Genomic DNA, 23,400 nt, shown 5'->3' on the forward strand with positions numbered 1-23,400 from the left:
GTGTGTGTGTGTGTGTGTTTTTAAATGAGCTGAAAAATGTGTTATTGTCTGTCAAAAATGATACACATTTGACAGATTCAAGGTTAAGGGAGGGTGAAAGCTAAAGCACGCAAGCTCCTGGAAGTGCAGAGGCTGTTTCCTGTAATGCTATAATTTCTTTCTCAATTCTCATGACCAAATCTGAAGAGAGACAAGCTGAGTTTAATCAGTTTAAAGCGTACCTGAAATATCTTAAAGATTAAAAGATTTTTCAGTTTTACACTAGCTAACTGTGACATTATTACTCCAAATATTTATATTTATAATGTTAACATCTATATACTGTATCTACACCATTGTTCAAAATTACAGCAAAAGTTATATTGTGGAATATTTTTTCAATTTAAAATAACTTAAACTTTCATTTTTATACATTTTATATAATATACAATATATAATTTATTTTGTATAAGTAACATTTCATATTATTATCGATGTAGAAACAGTGATACTTTGTGTTCTGTTGTGTTCTTTTATGAATATAAAATGAAAAAGAACAGCATTTATTTGAATTAGAAATATTTATACTTTACATTTATTATTTATTTAGTATTTGTAACTTTATAAATGTCTTTACTGTCAATTTTGAGCAATGTAATGCAACTTCACAAATAAAAAAAACAGGTACATGAACTAACACCGTGTCTACACCGGATGCGATCGGCACAGCACAGCGTGACAAAATACTATAGAACTCATTATAATCAGTGATGCTGTCCACACTGCGTGCAACAACAAATCCCGGACAGTAAACTGCTGCTGCATTCTATTTATGACGTACTACTGACACAAATTTCAAATGGTTTTCAACAGTCATTTTGTTGCGTCCAGTGTAGACAGACTTTAGCTGTTGCGGCGCGGTGCGACATGACAACTGTCACATCTGGTGTAAACACAGTGTAACGTTTAACTAGAGCATCAGCTACTCTCATTCAAATTAAAAGTTTATGTTTACATACGATATGTGTGTGGACTGTATATTTATTATGTATAAATACACACACATATATATGTATATATTAAGGAAAAAATGCAAGATTTTTATATATATATATAAAATACATAAACAAACGTATTTTGAATGCGGTTATTCGTTTTGCAGCCCTACAGTATTTACAGCACGCAGATCTTCTGTTTCAGTTCAGCCCAGAGATGAATCAAGTTCAAATTCAAAACTGATTTAATTTTACTTCTTTGAAATGTACTCAATTACAGTGAATGGGAATTTAAAATGCCTAGGGAATGGGTTTGGGAATGTCTGAATAATTATATCAACTTTACTACAGTCAGGGGACAAAAGAAAAACTGGATGAAAGAACATCACGTAATCAATAGTAGCAAAAGAGCACATACCAGTGGTGAGGAAAAGGAAAGGGATATCTTTAAACATGTGTCACTCTGCCCCGGACATGTGGGATACACGAAACTTCCCACCACTGTAAAACAAGGGTCATTTTCAGTAAAATCTACGTCTGCATTTGTCAGTCTAAGAGTGCATGTTTTTGGAAGGAACACTCGGCCTTGAGGTCAGAGACCTTTTGCCCACACAACACAGTTTCATCCTGTACACGGGCTCAAAATCCCTCTGTATATTTTTCTCAGACATTTATGACCGCAGTTAACATTGCATGCAGTGAACGCTTACAAATGCTGCATTGCTTCCCATAACACCAAAGTTTATGGGCCCGGTCTATGAAAAATACACTAAACATTGGCTCTGATGGTAAAAAGTCACTTCCTATAGAGACAGAATGCTGCCCTGCAGCCTGGCACACAGATCAGAGGTCAACTGCTCTAACCGGGATTATACACGATTGGATAGGCTTACCGGAGCAGTTGTTAAAAATTAACCAATTACTCCGACCCCAAAATCACGGCTGCAGTCTTCCATAAATATGACCTCTTCACCTCTCCAAACAAGCTGTTTCATCCCCTCCCTCATCTCTCTCTCGTCTCGTTTTCTAATGAGAACAGGGTGAAAAGTGCAAAAACATACCACAACAGAGCAATAGCGAGTATTTACTGTGAGAACACAAGCAATTATTTTAGAGCACAGAGGCCTGTGAAGTTCTGCTAGAGGACGGTGGCAATGTGTGCATGCATTTGTGTATGCGAGCAAGCGGGGGGGTTCCAGATTTACAGCTCGAGTCAAACGGCCCCAGTCTCTCATTAGTCCTTATACACACAGAGAGAGAAAGCGTTCCTCCCCTGTGATAGTTTTAACAGACCCCGGCAGTATGAGCCTCATGAGGGACACCCGTGGGTCAAAGGCCAAACAAATTTTCTGTCAGATTTACAGGCGGAGCAAGGTTGGTGGCAGTGCAGTAAAAATGTTCAGCACAAGTTCAGCAGAGCAACCCAACCGTGCAGCCTGTAGAGGCCGATGGGACTGGGACAAAGGGTTTTAACTCCAAATAGATACCTAGCGGCATTTAACATATGGATTCACTGTCAAAATGGCTATAAAGGATGTTTGTAGAATGGAAAGTACATGTTGGGTTTCATAAGCATGAGTGTTCTGTAAGTTAACATTATGATTATGAGTTGGTGTCTACATTAATTTAGCGTCTGGTGACCTGCCTTTGACCACAGTGGACCTCTGATTTAGTTTCGTCCTATTGCTGACCCTGACACACACACACACACACACACACACACACACACAGATCTGTTAATGGAGTGCTGATGAGGACATTGGTATAGTGTTAACCTATCGCTGACCCTCGCCAGATTTCTCTCATGGGAAAGAGTAACACACATGGATACTCACACACACACACACACACACACACACACACACACAGAATTTTACAGCTGTATTAGTGATGACCTCTCAATTAGGGCTGCACAGTGCACAATTAATCGAATGTGATTGTCATGCACATCTCGTCAGTAAAGCCAGTTCTGTGATTAGTAGTAAATCTCCATCACCTGCTTTCAGATGGAGCAGCAATTAATACAAACAGCCATAGTTCTCTGACAAGCTATGAAAAAAAAAAAAAAAAAGCTAAAACGTTGCATTCTAATTTTAGGTCTGAGTCAGCCGTCAGGTAGTAAATGCCAACCAGTGTTGCCAAGTCTGCGGTTGTTTTTCATGTCCGTGGGTTGAAGCGACCCCAATACCAATAACGTGATATTTAGCCCCTAAAATGTGAATTTTATATAGACAACCTTGCCAAAAAAACGTATATTTTAACCCCGGGATGCAATTTTTATCGGGGAACCTCCTGGAAACGCGATTGGGCTAGTTTTGGACTAGTTTTGAGAAGCAACTGGGCAGGATTTGTTGTGAAAACCTGGCAGCCCTGATCTTAACGCACGTGCTGGAGATATACTACTAATTACCGGAGCGTCTTTATTGATGAGATGCGCATGAAAATCGCATTCGTTTTTTTGCACAGCCCTAGCTGCTACATTGTTCATTCAATATACAGGTCCTTCTCAAAAAATTAGCATATTGTGAAAAAGTTCATTATTTTCCATAATGTAATGATAAAAATTAAACTTTCATATATTTTAGATTCATTGCACACCAACTGAAATATTTCAGGTCTTTTATTGTTTTGAATACTGATGATTTTGGCATACAGCTCATGAAAACCCAAAATTCCTATCTCAAAAAATTAGCATATTTCATCCGACCAATAAAAGAAAAGTGTTTTTAATACAAAAAAAGTTAACCTTTAAATAATTATGTTCAGTTATGCACTCAATACTTGGTCGGGAATCCTTTTGCAGAAATGACTGCTTCAATGCGGCGTGGCATGGAGGCAATCAGCCTGTGGCACTGCTGAGGTGTTATGGAGGCCCAGGATGCTTCGATAGCGGCCTTAAGCTCATCCAGAGTGTTGGGTCTTGCGTCTCTCAACTTTCTCTTCACAATATCCCACAGATTCTCTATGGGGTTCAGGGTCAGGAGAGTTGGCAGGCCAATTGAGCACAGTAATACCATGGTCAGTAAACCATTTACCAGTGGTTTTGGCACTGTGAGCAGGTGCCAGGTCGTGCTGAAAAACGAAATCATCTCCATAAAGCTTTTCAGCAGATGGAAGCATGAAGTGCTCCAAAATCTCCTGATAGCTAGCTGCATTGACCCTGCCCTTGATAAAACACAGTGGACCAACACCAGCAGCTGACATGGCACCCCAGACCATCACTGACTGTGGGTACTTGACACTGGACTTCAGGCATTTTGGCATTTCCTTCTCCCCAGTCTTCCTCCAGACTCTGGCACCTTGATTTCCGAATGACATGCAAAATTTGCTTTAATCCGAAAAAAGTACTTTGGACCACTAAGCAACAGTCCAGTGCTGCTTCTCTGTAGCCCATTTCCTGCACACGCCTGTGCACGGTGGCTCTGGATGTTTCTACTCCAGACTCAGTCCACTGCTTCCGCAGGTCCCCCAAGGTCTGGAATCGGTCCTTTTCCACAATCTTCCTCAGGGTCCGGTCACCTCTTCTCGTTGTGCAGCGTTTTTTGCCACACTTTTTCCTTCCCACAGACTTCCCACTGAGGTGCCTTGATACAGCACTCTGGGAACAGCCTATTCGTTCAGAAATTTCTTTCTGTGTCTTACCCTCTCGCTAGAGGGTGTCAATGATGGCCTTCTGGACAGCAGTCAGGTCGGCATTCTTACCCATGACTGCGGTTTTGAGTAATGAACCAGGCTGGGAGTTTTTAAAAGCCTCAGGAATCTTTTGCAGGTGTTTAGAGTTAATTAGTTGATTCAGATGATTAGGTTAATAGCTTGTTTAGAGAACCTTTTCATGATATGCTAATTTTTTGAGATAGGAATTTTGGGTTTTCATGAGCTGTATGCCAAAATCATCAGTATTAAAACAATAAAAGACCTGAAATATTTCAGTTGGTGTGCAATGAATCTAAAATATATGAAAGTTTAATTTTTATCATTACATTATGAAAAATAATGAACTTTTTCACAATATGCTAATTTTTTGAGAAGGACCTGTATTGCGGAAAACAAAAGCATCAGTTTGGAGAACATGTTGTTTACGTCAAAACTGAAACCAAGCCGTTCACACAGAGTGCATATTTATAACATTTTCTAGAGGGACATTAAATCAGCGTTGCACTCGCGTCTCGCACAAGAGAGCAGCATGTTTAGCAAGCCATTTAAAATGAATGTAAGTTCAACTTTTAAAAAACATGTCTCAAGACTTTATGGCGGTTTTTCCCCATCCCACTGTATCTCATGTTTTTAAACGAAGAAAGTAGCGCACTCTATGTGATTGGTTTTTGGTCCTTTGTATTAAACTATACATACATGCATGGTGCTGTTTTTTTTTTTTTTATTGTTTAAGCAACTTTATTAATTATATATGATTTATAAACATTATTTTAAACATTATGAACTTTTTTTTTTCAAAGATAGTTGTTATTTTATTACGCTTTGAAGAAATGTGCATATTTTGCGCGATGCACCCTCTTGTGGCTTTAGAAGAGAAGCCAAAAGCTTTTTTTCCCCTAACTGAAATTATGCCTTTGAAATTCGAATATAATTCAAATTTTTATAATATTTAAGCAGAAAATTCGAATTTAGTTTTTCAATCATTTTGACAACCCTAACATCAGCCGAGTGTCTGAAATAAATCCTTCTGTGAGATGATGTGGCTTCTTACACAGAATAAGATACGCCACATATTTCATAGTATTCTAAACAGTGATAATGTCGATTAGCACTGCATTATAGATATACTTTATTATAATGAAAATTATAATAAGAACTCCGATAAACCATATATTGCCGTAATCGTGTTTTTAATCATGCTGAATCAATGAAAGCATTTAAATCTTCTGTTTATTCAGCAACCGCTATAGGGATTTCCTGGGTTTCTTCTGCATGGTTTTTTTTTCTTTTTTCTGTTGATTGCCCTCTGGCCTTCAGATTGATTTTTACTACTGATCACAGAACCATGCTAAACTGAAAGATATGCATGACAAAGACAGCTCCTGTCTAATCTCAATTTCGATTTATCGTGCACCCAAACAGTACTCTCATTAGTTTTCATACTCTTGTGGGGGAGTCGTGGCCTAATGGTTAGAGAGTCGGACTCCCAATCGAAGGGTTGTGAGTTCGAGTCTCGGGCCGGCAGGAATTGTGGGTGGGGGGAGTGCATGTACAGTTCTCTCTCCACCTTCAATACCACGACTTAGGTGCCCTTGAGCAAGGCATCGAACCCCCAACTGCTCCCCGGGCGCCGCAGCATAAAAAAAAAAATGGCTGCCCACTGCTCCGGGTGTGTGTTCACAGTGTGTGTGTGTGTTCACTGCTCTGTGTGTGTGCACTTCGGATGGGTTAAATGCAGAGCACTAATTCTGAGTATGGGTCACCATACTTGGCTGAATGTCACGTCACAAATTTTGTGTGTTCAGAAATCTGTTGGAATTATTTTTGATTATTAAATGTGAGTTTGGGCAAAAAAATACTAATTCTGTCATTGTTTACTCACCTTCATTTAATTCCAAACCAATTATTTCCTCTGTGGAACACAAAAAAGATATTTCCAAGTATGTCGGGGTCCAAACAACACTGGAGCCCACTGACTTCCACTGAATAGACAAAAATTTGGATAGTCCAAAATTTATTTGGCCAATTTATGATCATTTCAAATAGAGAGAATAACTTAAAAGAATACATTTTTGACATGTTTTACTATTTGTGGGGACATTTTCAAAAATATGTCACTTTCTTGAACTCTGGTGTCTTTTTAGATGAAAAAGATTTTACATTATTTCTAGTGCTGTCAAATGATTAATCACGATTAATCGCATCCAAAATAAAAGTTTACATAATATATGTGTGTATACTGTGTATATTTATTATGTGTATATAAATACAAACACATGCATGTATATATTTAAGAAGAATATGTTATGTTTATATATTAAATATATTTATATATAATATAAAATATAAGAATATAAATATATAAATGTATATACATGTAAATATTTTTCTAAATATATAATTTATGTGTGTGTATTTATATATACATAATAAATATACACTGTACACATACATATATTATGTAAACAAAACTTATTTTGGATGCGATTAATCGCGATTAATCATTTGACAGCCCTAATTATTTCTAGATCACACCAGAATTAGTAAAAATCAAGTAAATGGTCACAGAGTAAAGTGAAAGGTCAAAAGTAAAAGGTCACATAGAAGAAGCCATCTAGTTCTAATAATTCCTCAAATTGTGGATATTACTGTACATAAAAATGCTGGCTTGTCACAACAATATGCAGTTAAACAATATGAATAAAAAAAATGTATGCTCATTTGAGCTGCATCTTTAATTTAATACAATGTAAACAAGCACAAAAAAAGGCTGACTTTCAGTCATTTGCTCAGAGAAGAGAAGAAAATATGTTAATCTGGGATGCATTTCCCAAAAGCAACTATACTTCCGTCACTAACAACAGAGTTCAACTTAACTTTGCTTTTGGGAAAACTCATCCATCCCTGATCAATCTGAATTTAATGCCTAAATCAAAGACATCAAAAAGAGGTCATCAAAATGATCCTCCCCGAAGTGTCTGACACAACCAGATTGCTGCCAATCACTAGAAAAAGAGTTTTTAGAGCACACTGTCTGTGCATTCAAACTGCAATTTATATTAAAGGGATAGTTTATGAAGGTATTTTTGGTGCAAACCAAATGAGCGTCTGGAATTTGTAGTTGTAGAAAATAGTCACATGTGTATCGGTAAATTTGAAGTTACAGACAAAATTTGCAAACTTGTAGATTTTTTTTTTCTCTCCCACAAACACAACACAAAAGTTACACCTTCTTGAATCCTTCCTTGCAGGTGCACAAATCCTTTTCTACGAATCACAAATCAAGAAACTCATTACGCTCACATATTTTGCTACTATTGCTGCAGTGAATATGGTGCAAAACACATTCACACACATCAAAAATGTGAAGTCACGGACAAATGCTGTACATCTGCAATTAAGTATGTGAATTCTTGCAATGAGATTTACACACTTGTAGAATGTTTTATTACACATACAGTATATATTTTTTCTTGGATGTTTTTCCAACACAAACACAAGTGCATAACAACAACGGCATTAATCTGCGGCTACGGGTCTCAAACCTGTATTTCACTTGCAAATGACAAGTTTCACGCACTCTCCCTTTTGCACCACATATCAGTGTGAAATGTGGTGCAAAAGTGATATGTGCATCTGTAGATGCAACAGCGGGCACTGTACAGTTTACACTGTACTGTTTTGGCCAATCAGAAGAGCTACACAGTATTTGGTTTTTTTTATGTTCAAGTTTGTGGATCTTATCATCTGCAACGTCGGGGGTGTATTTTGGAGCCATTGTGACGGTGATTACATTAGCTGGTAAGGTAAGTTATACAGTTATCTGAATCAATCAGGGAATTAATCAGGGAAGCATAATAATTCTACACTGCCTTTTTAATCGCAGGTTATGTCAGACATATTACATAACAGCTACTGTAGCTAATGTGAAAATAGTAAAGAAAAATGAGTTAAGAAACGCAGCTGTTATGTACATCTTTTGTATAAAAAGAAGCTATGAGAAAATGTACGACAGTACCTTGATGCATGCATGTGCATTCCTCTGCTTGCAAACAAGCCGCAGTGTATCCGTGTTCTACGTCAGAACGCCAGCTCCTGTGTCAGCAGCATCACATGCATGCATCGTGGTACTCGTGAATGGAATGTAGCGAAGACTGACATGGAAGAGAAGAATGGTTGAATTTTTCTTTATAATTTTCTTTATAGTTTCCTTTATACATTTTTTTTTGTGTATTGCTTTATTATATTTAAATGTTCAGTTCTTTTTGTTATGAGAAAAAAAGTTATTAAACCAGTTATACTGTATAATGTCAATACTTTTTTTGTAACTTATTTCAATATTGCAAAAATACTGTACACCGAGATAAAAGCTTTGCCAATTATTGCAACATTAAAATTTGATACCATCCCATTTATGTTTATGCAGGGTCAGAAAGCTCTCGGATTTCATCAAAAACATTTTAATTTGTGTACTGAAGATGAACAAATCTCTTGCTGGTTTGGAATGACATGAGGGTGAGTAATTAATAACAGAATTTCCATTTCTGGGTGAACTATCCCTTTAAATAATAGAGCCACATTTCTATTATATATTTAGAAGTGAGGATTTTGTTTTGGAATGCTTCCTTGGACAATCTACATTTTAAAAAGGTCAATTCAGGGCATAAATCTCCTGCTTGTTTTTCCATTTCCTGACAACAAAAAGCCTACATTCAGCCTACATGGTCACAAATAGCAAAGTTTGGTTTTGTACTGAAATATTTCCTTTGTTTAATGATTAGGATTGATGATGCATTGGAGCTACAAAGCCTTATACAGATCAGGAAAGCTTTTTAAATGTAAAGGCCAGCAATTGCCAGCAATTACAGCACAACCACCTTGGGCTAGAGTTTACATCAAAATTCTAAATGTTTGTATGCATATTATTTGCATATGTGTGCATATCAAATAATGAATGTGTGGTGAGAATCCTTTCTCTTTTTTATTGTCTTCTAGTTAAGCACCCACCACCGTTATGCTGACTGGTCTGGCCAAAGTAAAGACAGGAAACACATTTCCATTGACGTCAAAATGCGAATCTTTCCCACAAACTGTGGTTTTGTTGTGGGATTCTCAAAGACCACCATTATTAGAGGTTTCGGAAGGGTGATATATAGAAAATAAATATATAAATAATCGATCCTGCATCCAAGAGCCACAACAAAAGGCTTCCATTAGAAATAGAACAAGATGATGAAGGAAAACAATGACGCCATTTTCAATTAATGGTAAGAGCAAGAAGAGTTCACATGGGATGCTGAGGTCCCAAAGGACAACTGGGTGAAGCATGCTGTGCTCATCAAATACCAATAAAGGAAGGAACTTCAAATCAATATGGTATGTTAACTAGATGAGCTGAGGAGAACAAGCCAATCTGTTGTTTTGGCTCAGACTTTCGTCTTGAACAAAGTAAAAAAAAAAAAAAAAAAAAAGAAAGAAAAGTTAAATCATTTCCAACAACCAGTCCCAAGTTTTTTTTTGCCTGTGGTCTATGCTGAAATTTGTGTGCGGTCTACAGACATCCACAGAGACTGTAATCACATTGTCTCCAATTGACAGACTGGCTGATAAGGAGTATTACAAAAAATATAATCTTCTTATGTCTCATGTCAAGTCCTGAGCGAGAAGGCTAATAAGAAAAGATTGACCTCTGTGTTGCTTTGCAATCCCATGTCCTCTCCTCAACTGCCTTTATCTGACCGTCACACCTGGGCAAATCATCTTTCCATCACTCATCATCTTGGCATATTTCTAGACACCTGTTGAGTCTGATCAAGCCAGCTCATCACAAGGGGTTTCATTACAACCAAACTATTTCAAGTCGAATACTCCTCTTTGATCACTGGACTTTTTTGTCTTATGTCAGCACTCCAGAGATGGTGAAAGGTACATGCAAGGGGCCGTCAGGAGTGTTTTGTAGGTGAGCAGGTGGAGTTGGAGCTACCACACCACACACAAACTGTACACATGAACATAGTAAAAGCCCTGAAATTCCTACTCCACTTGCACCCTGTCAGCCTGCTTCCATCCCAAAAGCCTGGATCCAGCGTATAAACAAAATAGGTCTCAGTGTTGTTTTGGATCCCAACTAATATTCAATTTATGGACATTTAATATAAAAAAGTAACACACACAAAAACATTGTTTAAAAAATAAGATTTACAATCAAGTTTAACTATACTGATACACTAATTAATCCCAAAAGTTTGGGGTCAGTACATTTTTTTTAGCTTATGTTTTTGAAAAAAAAGTCTTATCCTCACCAAGGCTACTTGTTTGATCAAAAATACAGCAAAAACAGTAATATTGAGAAACAGTATTACAATTTGTTTTTTCTATTAAAATTTTTGTAATTTATTCCTGTGATGATAAAGGTGAATTTTCAGCAGCCATTACTCCAGTCTTCGGTGTCACATGATCCTTCAGAAATCATTCTAATGTGCTGAAACATTTATTATTATATCAGTTATCAATAGAAAACTGTTGCACCTCAAAGGAAGGGAGATTTCTACTTTTGCAAAAATCCTGTATGAATTTAATTTTTAAATAATTTTTGCATTAAGAGGATTCATCTCTGATAAAGAGGATTTGTGGACATGAAGCAATCTCTTTACTAATCATCCTCCATCATTACGGTTCCAGCTGATCGATGGTTTAAATGTCTGCTACAGATTTCAGCTTGAGGAGAAACGGTAAATCACGGTCAGCAGATGTTTCCTAGCCACTGGTTTCTCAGATCAACTAGGAAACTTAATGTTCCATTGAATTTCAAAGATGCTGAACACAGTATTATTTCTGCTGTTTGTGGTATTTTGTGAACTAAGCCACTACGACAAATTGCAGGCAAACATAACCTGCAACAAGCAAGCCGCATTATTTTGAATCTTAAGTACCTCATAAAACCAGCACAAGCAGTCCATACTTGATAAAATGGGGCCAGTGTGTCTTATGAAAAGGATATTTTACTTTAAACATATTTTAGAGGGTTAAAAGGCAGAGATATTAGTGATCTTAGCCAGTTATATTTAATAGACAAACATTGTGTACTATTGACACCCATTGTAATGGTCAGCTTACTGTGTGCATAAACCTTAGAGTAAAGTCATAGTAAACAAAGAATCTTTCTGGTAACATCAGAGATCTAGATAAGACTTCAATTTATTTTAAGCCTGATACAAGCTTTAACACACATAATTAGCAGAGCTATCAGTTAATGATCTTAATATAATTTAACACAGGGAATCAGGCACTGAGGATTACCAAGCCCTGTTCTGAGTGATGCTAGGAATGGAAGAAGACGAGTGAAGTAAACAAATGGAATGTTTTAATTATGTGGCTCTGATTGGGTTGGTAATGAAACCACAACATAATATTATGGCTGGCAGCAGGTCAAAGCACCGATGACCTAATCCTTGAGAGCTCTGACTTATTTACTTTCCTCCTCCTGTTTCAGGATTGAGGGAGATGGAAATGAGGAGAGCAATGGAGCTGCAGTCACCAGTGCCGGAAGCCCACCCTTTAGCTAAGGCCACAGACTGCATGTTTCAACAATAGACAGTTATTCGGTCAAATGATGTCCACAAACGCTGGAAAATCTCATCCAAAGAGACCACTCAGAGACCACTCCACAGAACAAATCAGAGATCAGAGAGGAAGGAAATGAGTTTAAAAGGCAGATTCAAAAAGAGGACGGTTTCAAAAATAGCCAGGGGAGTCTGATGGAAAAATCAACAGAAGCGGTCTACCAGAACTCATCTAGATGTACAATTAGTGCTTCAACAGAGGCGAGAGAGGGTTGAGAAATTCCAGTAAAAGGAACCTCGGTTTCAATTACAAAATGGTATTTAAAAACAGATATATACACTGAAAAAAGTTTTTCATTCATCCAATTAAAAAAAATTAGGGTAATGATTCACATTTTAACTTAAATAAATAACTTGCCATTTAGTTGAAAAAATATAGATGTGGATCATTACCCTAGATTTTTTTAATTGGATGAAACACTTTTTTCAGTGTATTAAAAAAATGGTGTATGATTTACTTTGAAAAAAATTTCACTCAGAAACCAAAAGTAAATTTCACAAATAATGACAAGAAAATGCAAGTAACACTGAAATAATCATTTTTTTTAAGTAAAAAGACTGAAACTGTATTTTCTTGCAAAACATACTGCAATAACCTTAGTTTACAACTTTGAAAAAAAATTAGAGTGTTAGAGAATTAGAACCAAATTACTAAAATGCCAAAAATTAATTAAATAAATTTGATGGTAAGTCTGGAACGTTTTATATTAGTTCATATTAGGTTTTGTCAAATATCATGTTGTTAATGTGTGCAGAATTTTCCTGCATATGAGAATAAAGGTGACAATATTTCTCTTATGAACCGGTTATTTTTAATGATTTAATCAAATTTACTGCCTGGTGGTTAATAATATACTAAAGAAATATACATATTCACATATGTATTCACATAATTATACAGATACAGTTTTTTTTGGTGTATAAAATTAATTGTGGTATTTTAGAATAAATTAATAAATGTATTCCCTCATTAAAATTTTTACAGAAAGATTGATAAATGTTTCTTCAATAAGACATAAAGGATATGAAAGGAGGGCGTGATGAGGGCAGACACTGGACAGCACCACAACCCAAATGTAAACCAGTTTTATAACTTCAGGGGATGAAGGTTCCTTGCTGGAGCCTTTCTCCTCTCTCTCTCTCTTTCTGTGTCCTCCCTTCCTGCAGGGTTCTGGAAAGTTCAGGTTTAATGCTTCATTGACTGCAGATGTTGCAACCATTGCGAAATCTGGAGTCTCCTTTCTCTCAACGCCAGCTCATCTCCATTCTTAGTCTGGCATGGTCTCCTCTCAAAGCTCCTCTGAGGGCTGATTGAGCTCAGCCGCTCAAATCGATTCTCAGCTCGTAGGATATGTTGTTGTGGTAATGATGAAACAGCATGTTTGCTGTTTCAAGTCTTCACTAGCTAATGTGATTCTGGTAAATGAAGCCACAGGCCTAATTAGGTTCTTTAGTCTGTATTGGGTCATCTTGAAGTAATTTGTGGGCATTTTGAGTAAAATGTATTAAAAAAAAAAAAAAAAAGAAAAACGGAAGAAGAGGGTCGAACAAAGCAATGCTAATGCTTATTAAAAGAACATTCAAGTTAACTTGATTTAAAAATAAGATGGACAAGCAATCGGATAATTATCCTAATGCAAATGCCATTTTATTGGCTTTAAATCTATTTAATTAAAGGTAAGACTGAAATTTTACTGAGGACAAATCTTTTCAGCTAAGGAGAGAATGGCTCAAATCTTTTGAATCAGTTCACCAAAAAAATAAGTTTCAGTGAGTGAGTCGTTGAATCGCCTCCTCTGAGCAAGTCCCTGAATCATTCAACATTTCACAGATTTGTTGCTAATCATTAAGTTGTTCACAACTAAAAGTATTATCCTTTGTTAAAACGTGCATGTCTACAAATCTACTAAGAACAAGCAGATTCACAAACAAGATGCCCCAGTTTTTTACTTTGTTTGCTATACTGCGAATGTGTTCTGCCCCAAAACATTGACTCATTCAATAAATGGCATCCAGAAATATAAATTAGTGGATGTACGTGAAAAGCTGCTGGTATATTAGTGCCATTTTTGAAATACATTCTCAAATATTCGACAACTGAATTCTGTGACTGACCAATCAGAATCAATCTATCCATAAAGCTGTGTAATTTAAATATTTACTGTAAAGATGACTTGACTTAAGACATCCATCTGGTTCATGACTCCTTTAGAAGATTGTGTGAGAGTCATGGAGAAAAAACCCTACCTCAAACTTCTCTGCACTCTGTTAAATGATGGGATAAACCTTCTTTGACTCAATCTGGACTCGATCTAATCTCATTTTCAGCCCTCAACAGCTTTTGTAATTCCTCAGTACCCCCTTCTTCGATGCCACCCTGCACTGAATCCATTCACTGGCAAAATGCCTTTTGCATTTTTACATCTCTCTTCTTTCTTCTCAGCTCCCTTGGACTTCTGGTTGTTGTTTTGAACTCTACGGGGAATGCCTAGAAAAAAATGTTTTTTTACTGCAGAACATGCCTTGAGCACATTGTTAGCGAGCAAGATTTAAAGGACCCTTTTAATCAAACCCAGATCACGGTTCACGGCAGGGTCAGCGGTCCGTCTCTGCAGGGCACCCAGCTCTACCCCAAGCCTACACGTCTCCCAGAATCCGCAAATCTGTCCTTCGGTTGGACATCCAGGTGTGAGGATGAGATTTTAGGTCGTAAAAGCTGCCGTGCTCCACGCCGCCCAACAGCCCTATGAACTGAACTCAAATCCTGAAATTATATAGCTCCACAAAATACTGCCTACTGGCGTAATATTTTATCAGATGCATTTTACTAACCATATTAACAAGAGGTGAATAAAAAGGAAGAATGGTAAAACAACAGTAAAAAAAAAAAAAGTGCTGACAGGCTCCAGCCACTAATGAAGGTACGATTTGTTCCTGACTGTTTGTGGGAATTTTGAGAGTGTCAAGAAGTTAACATCCAGATGGACTGCAACTATTGTAGTAAGCAAAGATTAATTATTATTTATTGCCTATGCATTAGCCTAGATATGTACTGTAAAGAACCCACATGAACACATTACTTAACAGTATTTAGTAACTAGATTTAGAAAGTCTGCTAAATAAATACATTAAGGAGCTCAGGTAACATCAGTGGTTATTATTACAGCTAAACAGCTCCATGAATATATTGGATCCTAAGTGAGTAAATTAATAACTGCAAATGTTCTGCTAGTGTCACATTCCTCACCTCCAGCCCCTCCTGGGTGAAGACGTGAGATACAGAGCCCATGTACACCAATAAAGAGTAAATGAGATCAAGCCCCTCAAGCTGGCCACTTTTCCTGACTGAGCTACGTGAGAACCAGATGCCTGCAAAGCCCTCAAATGGAGATGATCATTTAGAGCAGAACTTCTGAACTGCTGGGTCATGACCCAAAAATGGGTCACAGGTCTGTTCTAATAGGGTTGTGAATAAATAATGAATAAACAATACTTAATGCAATGAATAAAATAAAACTAACCATATAATATTGCATATAAGTTACAGTAGCAAAATAAACAGTCTTATCAACTTTAAAAGAGAGGAAAAAATATTCATACAGTATTCTGATTTAAGAACATCTGGCCCATGTGAACAACAGATTATTATTTTTATCCAGCTTATTTTTGGCTTATAAGAGCGGGTGTGACCATTTGTAAACGGCTTACTTCCGTGTTGAAATATAAGGTGGTTAGTGTTGACATTTTGCAATGTATTAGATAATACAAAAAACTGCCTAAAAATTTAAGAATAGTATCAAATACACAATATATTGTTGAGTTATTGGATATAATAGTGAGAGTTGCTTGTGGTTACCAAACTACAAAATATTTAAAGCCTATGTTACTTAGCCCTGTTCCTGCACTAATGAAAAAAAGTACTGTACTAGTATAGTACTATGGTAAAGTGATTGTTTAAAATGGTATTACCATGGTAATTTGATACAAACCATGTTATTCAATGAATACCATAGTCATATACTTAGACAGTACTCCATTGTACTGTAGTATTACCATGATACATGTAAACACACACAACACAGTGGTGAGTGCTAGTAACCCAAAATTGCCCTCTTGATTACCGTCCTGATCTATAACGTATGGCATACCTTGAGTAGGGTAAAACTGAAAATGTCTGAGAGGTAAAAATAAAAGAGAGAGCGAGAAATGGAAAAACATTCATACAAAGTTTTCTTTCTAAATCTGCTGTATTCAATCGAGAACAGGCGCCTGTGTCTCAGGTATCTTGGATACTATAGTGGAAATTGAATACCTTGCTATACTGTAGTATGAACATGAATAAGAGATGTGGGTTTGAGAGCTGCATGTGCAGCTAGAGTGATGACAGGTGGAACAGAAAAGAGGCATATGGATCCACATGGAAGCCTGCAAACCACTCAACACAGAGAGAAAATCCAGCAGCGTAACTTTCCTTGAACTTCAGGAGAAAATAGATTCAAAAATATTCCCAAATGCTAAAAAAATAAAATAAAAAAAATCCTCTAATAGACTGAGGAGCCATCACTGAGGGACGTAAAACTGGCACAAATAACTGGCATGTAAAATACAGAAACAAGAATTATAATGTCTCGCAGTATATGTTTATATCATTAGACCATATTTAGTATGATTAATGATTATTAGCACACCCACATCCGTCTCCGATATACAGAAGAATATCGGAAGAAACTTCTTTCAAAAACATTAAAAATAGTAATGTTTCCAAACTTTTGGTCTGTACTGTAGGCTATATATAACATCCATCACACACATGTAAGGCCCAATGCGCCCAATGGCTCATATTTTGCCCAGTTGTGGGCCAACACATTTTAATAAAAATGAAGCCCAAAACAAGCCACCCTACCGCACTCACACCAACAGCATGTTTTATGTTACTGATAAACACTTAAATCACCCTAAACGAATCCAGGTTGCTCAAAATGGAGTCGTAATCAGCTCACGCAGTGTTAAATAAACCAATAAGCCGCATAACCTACCTCTAAAAACGTTAATGTTTGAACATACGGTCCTCCTTAAAACCATATCCTTTCTTTCGGTTGTGCATTTTCATTTTACATTCTTCTCAGAGTCCAGCGGAACTAACTGGGCCTCGTCTGAGTCTTTAAACTTGTTTAACCATTCTTTGCTGTTGAAATTAAGACCGCGATTAACTGCTACACCAGCAGGCGGCGACAAGTGAACGTATCTGTGTTTTATGAATGAATCATCGATAGAACCCTATAGTGAGTCATTCACTCAACCGATTCTTTAAAACCAGAGTCAAAAAAAAGAGTAATTAAAGATTCGTTCGTTGTTTCTGATTGGTTACGAACGAAACACCCGCGCAAGCTCAGTGAGGTCCAGATGCTAAAACATAGGTGTTTCCTATCTGATAGGAAATTATAATCTCCCAACTGTCAAATAAATCTTATTTAACCTACACTTTGTCCACGTCTTGTTGATTACAATGGGAGATTATTCACGACAGGGTCTAACTCAGTCAGTGAGCTCGCACTGAACAAACCGCTGGCATTTGCAATGATATAGAGTGCATTTCTTCCGCGCGTAGTAAGGAAAAATTTCCTTCTGAGGGGAGTTTCTTAATCATTAATTTTCACGTGTCTCGGCAAACACAAGTGAAACAGCCTACCCAAAGACAACGTGAATCCGTGGATCAGAGATTGGCTTATAGGCCTTTTTAAATGTCTCTGGTTGGCCATTGTATTCATGGGACCAACAGAATTAAGGGTATCACAGTATCATAGGTTTCACAGAGATGTTGTAAATGGAATCCTGTCCAGGGCAGTAGAACTATTTATTTTGAATGCTGCAATGTACACTTTTCACAAATAGATAATGGCAGCAGATGCAAATCAATTTTACAAAAAGGCCACTGACAAAAATCATTAAGGCTGAGTTTAACCAACCTGACATTCAAGAATGTGGACATGCTTAAACCAGCACACACCGCACTTGTAACCCTTCGTAAAATGTTTTCTCTCCGACAACCATAATCACTTCATCAGAGCTCCAAACATTTTCCCTGTCTGTAAAGACATTCATTTAGCTTATAGAACATCACATTAATTTAAATAGATTGTACAATCTCCTACTCTTCAGAGAGATACTGTATTTTAATTGTTTTATTTAGAACACACACTTGAACCAATGCCTTACCTGGAGAACTAAAGCCTGCAGTGATGTCCTTCTTATGTGTATTTTTCATTTATGAATTTTTCCGATCGTAGAAGGAGTTGAAGGGGACGGCACATTAAGCCATGTAAAGGATGGGGACAAAGACCAAATGTGTTCAACCACTGGGATGCACAACGTCTCGGAACATTAAAACAAGCAAGAAATCAAACAAAGCCACATCTGACTGGGAGAAGGCTTTTACGGGGCCCTCAGGAGGAGTTTGAATGCATACAACAGTGTGGTCTGGAAGAGTGACCATCCAAGAGATTGATTCTGTCATTGGTGGAGAGAGAACGGAGAACGTGAAAGAATGGGAAAAGTCATAAATCATCCTTACAGGGATAGCCTTTGTGGTTCAAACCTGATGGGAGACTATAATTTATCAAATATTTTATAGCAGAATGATGGACCTGTGGTGGGATGAAGAGTTTTAATGACTGATTTCACTTTATACATTATGGGTGTGGTTTCAACCTGTAAACATGAGGACAATTGACTGAAATAAATGGAAGCCACTGAAGACCTACAAAATCTTGGCATGAGATCTGTTAAGGATATCGGATTAGTCATAAATAAAGACTTCAATCTCTGCATTTTAGCATAGGGACAGTAATAAATGTCAGCTGAGGGTCAACCACCATATCATTTATCACATAAAAATCATCATTGTTATTGTCCTTGTATATCATCTAACCGAACAGAATGACAGAGAGAAATTACATGTATGTGTAAAAAAAAAAATCATTTTTTATTATTGTGTTGGTCAGAGCTGGATTCCTTTAACGAAGCTCTGAACATTTTACTTGCTTGTACTTCCAAATATTGTACCGTAGGAATAAAAAAAAGTGGGGAAACGGATAATATCCTGGCAGAAAAAATGTATGGACATTTCCTTAAAAGACAAAACAATACAATGATTAATTGAAAAATACTGTATATAACACTGGTTAAAATAAATAAATAAATACATTTTAGCATGGTACATTGGACCTTAATATATTTTTACAGACCTTTCTGTGAAATCATTTAAAATATTTACTGTATATATTTGTATTTTTATAAATTGTATGCCCCTGCCCCCTATAATACCCCAAACACTCTGCCTACTGCTGTCAAATATTACACTGTAAAAATCTAGAGGAGTTTATTTCGTGTGTACTGAACAAGTATACTCTAAAAATGTTGCTAACAAAAGTTGTTTTATTGATTGATTGATGACATACTCAAGTTTTTGTTCAAAAACCGTCCAAATTCTGTCTCGACTTCCTAAATTGAGTCATCTGAACAAACAATTTTATATTAAATCTTTTGCAAGTTCTCAGCATGCAATGCAGCTTGAAATAATTATGTGGTAATATTTTACCGTTTTACATTTTAATGGCTTAATTTATGTTTCTGTTGTTGTCACTGTTAATTAGCTATCACATGATTCAGAGTTAATATTTTTATTGAATTAAGATCAGTAGATCTCATCATCTATGTTCATCTCATTGTATCTCTGTTTGCCTGTCAGAGTAATATGTTTACCTTCAGTTTTATGTCATTGTCTTTAGTGTTATAATGTCAATAGCTTTGAAAATCTGGTTTGAAGCTCCTTGCATTGCTAAATGTGGAACAATCTTTAAATGCCTTGACAAGAAGTTCATCAGATGAAAAAAAAGTTTTCATTTGTTAACAAACTAACTGTAAAAAGTTGCCTTATTTTTTAAGCTATAGGTCAACTTTTGTACAGTTTATCTGTGCATCATGATTACTGAAGATGACAAGTGAAAAAAAAAAGAAACACTAAAAGAATGAAATACGAAAAGGTAAAAAAAGAAAGGATTAAGGGGGAAAAAATAGAAAAAAAAAAGATCTTAAAGTTCAAGTCTTGCGCAGACAGAGAGCGGCGGTCAACCACTTGCAGAGATGGTAGATTTTTCCATTCTAATTTGTCTGTGAGAATGACAGCTAATAACTTTTGAACTGAAGCTGTGTGCATTCACTTACACACACTTACACACACACAGGGCCAGTTTGTTAAAAGGCCCGTCTCTAATGGAACTGGCTGATGCGTGGTCATAACCTGCTCCAGCTCTTGTGTTTTTCCTCTCAGCAATTATCATCCTCAATTCAAATCCACTCTACCTCTCTCTCTTCTTCTGCTTCTTCACGGGCCAGTGCCGCAGCAGCCGCAACAGTCCATGTCTGGTTACCGTATGGAACAGTGACCTGGGGTAAAATTATAGTTCAGCCAAATACAGATCGTTTCTCAAACAGTGTGTTAAATATCCTCTCGTATTCTTTTAGCCAAGTGCTGCAGCTAATATAGCTGTAAATCTTGCTAAATGACAGATATTGTTCCTGAATATCCATGCTGGAACGTCAATGTTTTATTTTATCTGTGAATCATAAGCATGATGAGAAGGTGCTCGGGTCAGAGGCGCTTTGAGCTTCCGTACAGACATGACCTTTTGTTACTCGCCTTAAATATGGCATGTGATCATAGTGGTTTAAAAGTCCTCAGTCTGCCAAACAGATGCCTAATTACCTTGCCCTTAAAAATATTATGTCACACGAAGTTACAAGGTTTTATTCAGGCATAGAGCTTTGTCATAACAAGCCACTGCGAATTACCTAAAAACAGGGTAAAAAATGGTCATTGACGTCTTTTAAAATCCTGTTACTGGTTGGATAGTGGTAAAAGCATTAACACTGTTGCAGACATATTTTTACCATAATATAAATTTAGCATGATACCAATTATGTCCGATATTGTAGAGAAAGCCTTAATTCCTTGTGGAATTATCTGAGTGAAAGTGGAGCACAAGAGTCGATGTGGGTGTCACATTCAAGACATTTCATTTTTAAAGCATGAAAAAAAAAAATTCTGGGGAAAGAGATTGGTTCTAAGACAATTAGTGACTCCAGGGGGACTAAAAACTCTATAATTGAGCCTACTTGGAATTTATCTGTTAACAGCCATTAATTATATACAGTACGGCTAATTTTTGGGTCTTATCATGTTTCAAATGTAAGGCATAAATGTCTTTTCATTTTTATTTACTGCTATGTCAGATGTTTATTATTTTGCTATTTTCCTTTCAAGGAAGGCATTGATTGAGGGCTTTTCAAAGTCCCCATTATGTTTTTATGGCATGGCTTCTATAGGAACAGAATTCATTAATTATTTTCAAGTTTCCTAAAAGGAAAGATCGACTTTTCCTCGTCTGTGAATGAAAAGAATTACAGACCTGTTTTACAAATGATGTGGAAATAAAACATCAAACAGTAAGAGGTAGTTTGGAAACAGCATGACTTCATGGGTGTGTAGGTACTGTCCTGGGCCTACTAACTTCACCAAAAATGGCATGGCTTATATAGAAAGACATAAAGAAGGAACAGAGTGTAAAGCAGACCTTGTCTATAGGGAGGGATGAATTTGCACACAACTGTTTGGAGAACTGTGACTGGCTTTTATAATAATACACTGAAATCTGGAATACAGTGGAGCTGAATAAAGAGACTATTGCTTTTTTAGAGCTGCTTTACAGCAGAATTTAGATTTGTTATATACTTGATGAAGCTTGCATCACTGATTCTGTTACTTCCCTGTTTAATATTGTGAAGCTGCTTTAAAACAATCTCTATTGCATGAAGTATAAATAAAGCTAACCTGACTTGACTCTGTTTGAAGGAAGACTTTAACTGGGGCAAGCTCACACGGATAAAAACTTTAAGGTCCAAAGCAACACTTTCTTCTGTGTTGCTCTCTAGTTTAGAAAAAGCATCACTCTGCTAATGTATCACTTGAAAGACTTGTACAGTGTAAGGGAAAAATGAAAAATGGAGTCAAAGAGGAAATACACCCGGCATATTTGTGGAAAAATGTCTGTTGATTAGAACCAGTTCTGAACATGCTTCTGCAAACCACCTTACAAGAACAACATGAGTTCAAAAAAGAATGGAATACCAAGTAAAATGTCTACAGGGAAAAATCATTAGCGTAATAGTGCAGCTTTAGCTGGAGGAGGCTGAACCCGGGTCACTATGTGGGCGAGGAGTGTACTCATTAATTGAAAGGGACAAGTGGAAAATAGAGTGACTGTTATTAACAATTATATTATTTATTGCACATAATGGCTCTAAGGCTTTTTTTAATACTGCCGGGAAAATATTTTTTCTTGAATCTGTTTTTTTGTTTAATTTATATGTGGCCAGATCTGCTGTTTTTCTTGTTCAGAATAAAGTTATTTTAGTATAATTGTGATTTAAACAATAATTTTAAAAAGCAAGATAAGGGTTGCTTTGGGCATTAAATAATAAAAGTCATTAAATGAACAAAAGTCCAAAGTCCTGCTCTGATTACAAAACACATAGATTTTTCCATACTCTTTCTGAAATATCTGAAACAAATCTACACAAATAATATTTATTTGCTTTGAGACGATCCACCACTACAAAGAAAACATTGCAAAAGAAAAAAAAAAAAAATTCTTACACAAACAGCATATTATGGATGCACAAGAATAAAGATGGCATGTGTCAATAATTATGTTGGCAATGCATGTCATTAGTCTTGCCTTAATTTTTTTCCCGATTGTTCTTCAGTGCAGGCATACAGTCTGCTGCCTGAATAAAGAAAGTCTTGTTCTGCAGAATGTGGGTGGCTAACAGGGACTTCTACACCCTCATTGCCTTCACTTCCCCACAAAAAAACAATATTAGGGACTTGGCAAAATGTGAAAAAAATGAGAAAATGAGGGAGAAGAATGAAAACAGACACCCAGTCATATAGTGTAAGAATGAAACGTTTTGGGCTCCATACTGAAGCAAAGTAGCCTGTAAAAATGTCAGGTCAGGTTTTCCTTACCTCTTGGTTTTATTTATCCAGAAAATGGGAGTGTATAGTGATGAATGAAGGAGAAAGTGGCAAG

At 36.6% G+C, this 23,400-nt stretch overlaps 1 long non-coding RNA gene across 2 annotated transcripts in view; it reads right to left on the minus strand.

Annotated features, from left to right (window-relative positions):
- Nucleotides 1-17,736, minus strand: part of LOC122137953 — a 75,440-nt gene extending 57,704 nt beyond the window's left edge. For both annotated transcript variants that reach the window (XR_006155165.1, XR_006155164.1), the window contains exon 1: nt 17,287-17,736. This is a non-coding gene — a long non-coding RNA (uncharacterized LOC122137953). The remainder of the gene's footprint in view (nt 1-17,286) is intronic.
- Between the last annotated feature and the right edge of the window lie 5,664 nt (nt 17,737-23,400).

Source organism: Cyprinus carpio, chromosome B7 (genome assembly GCF_018340385.1).
Source record: "Cyprinus carpio isolate SPL01 chromosome B7, ASM1834038v1, whole genome shotgun sequence".
Lineage (NCBI taxonomy): Eukaryota > Metazoa > Chordata > Actinopteri > Cypriniformes > Cyprinidae > Cyprinus > Cyprinus carpio.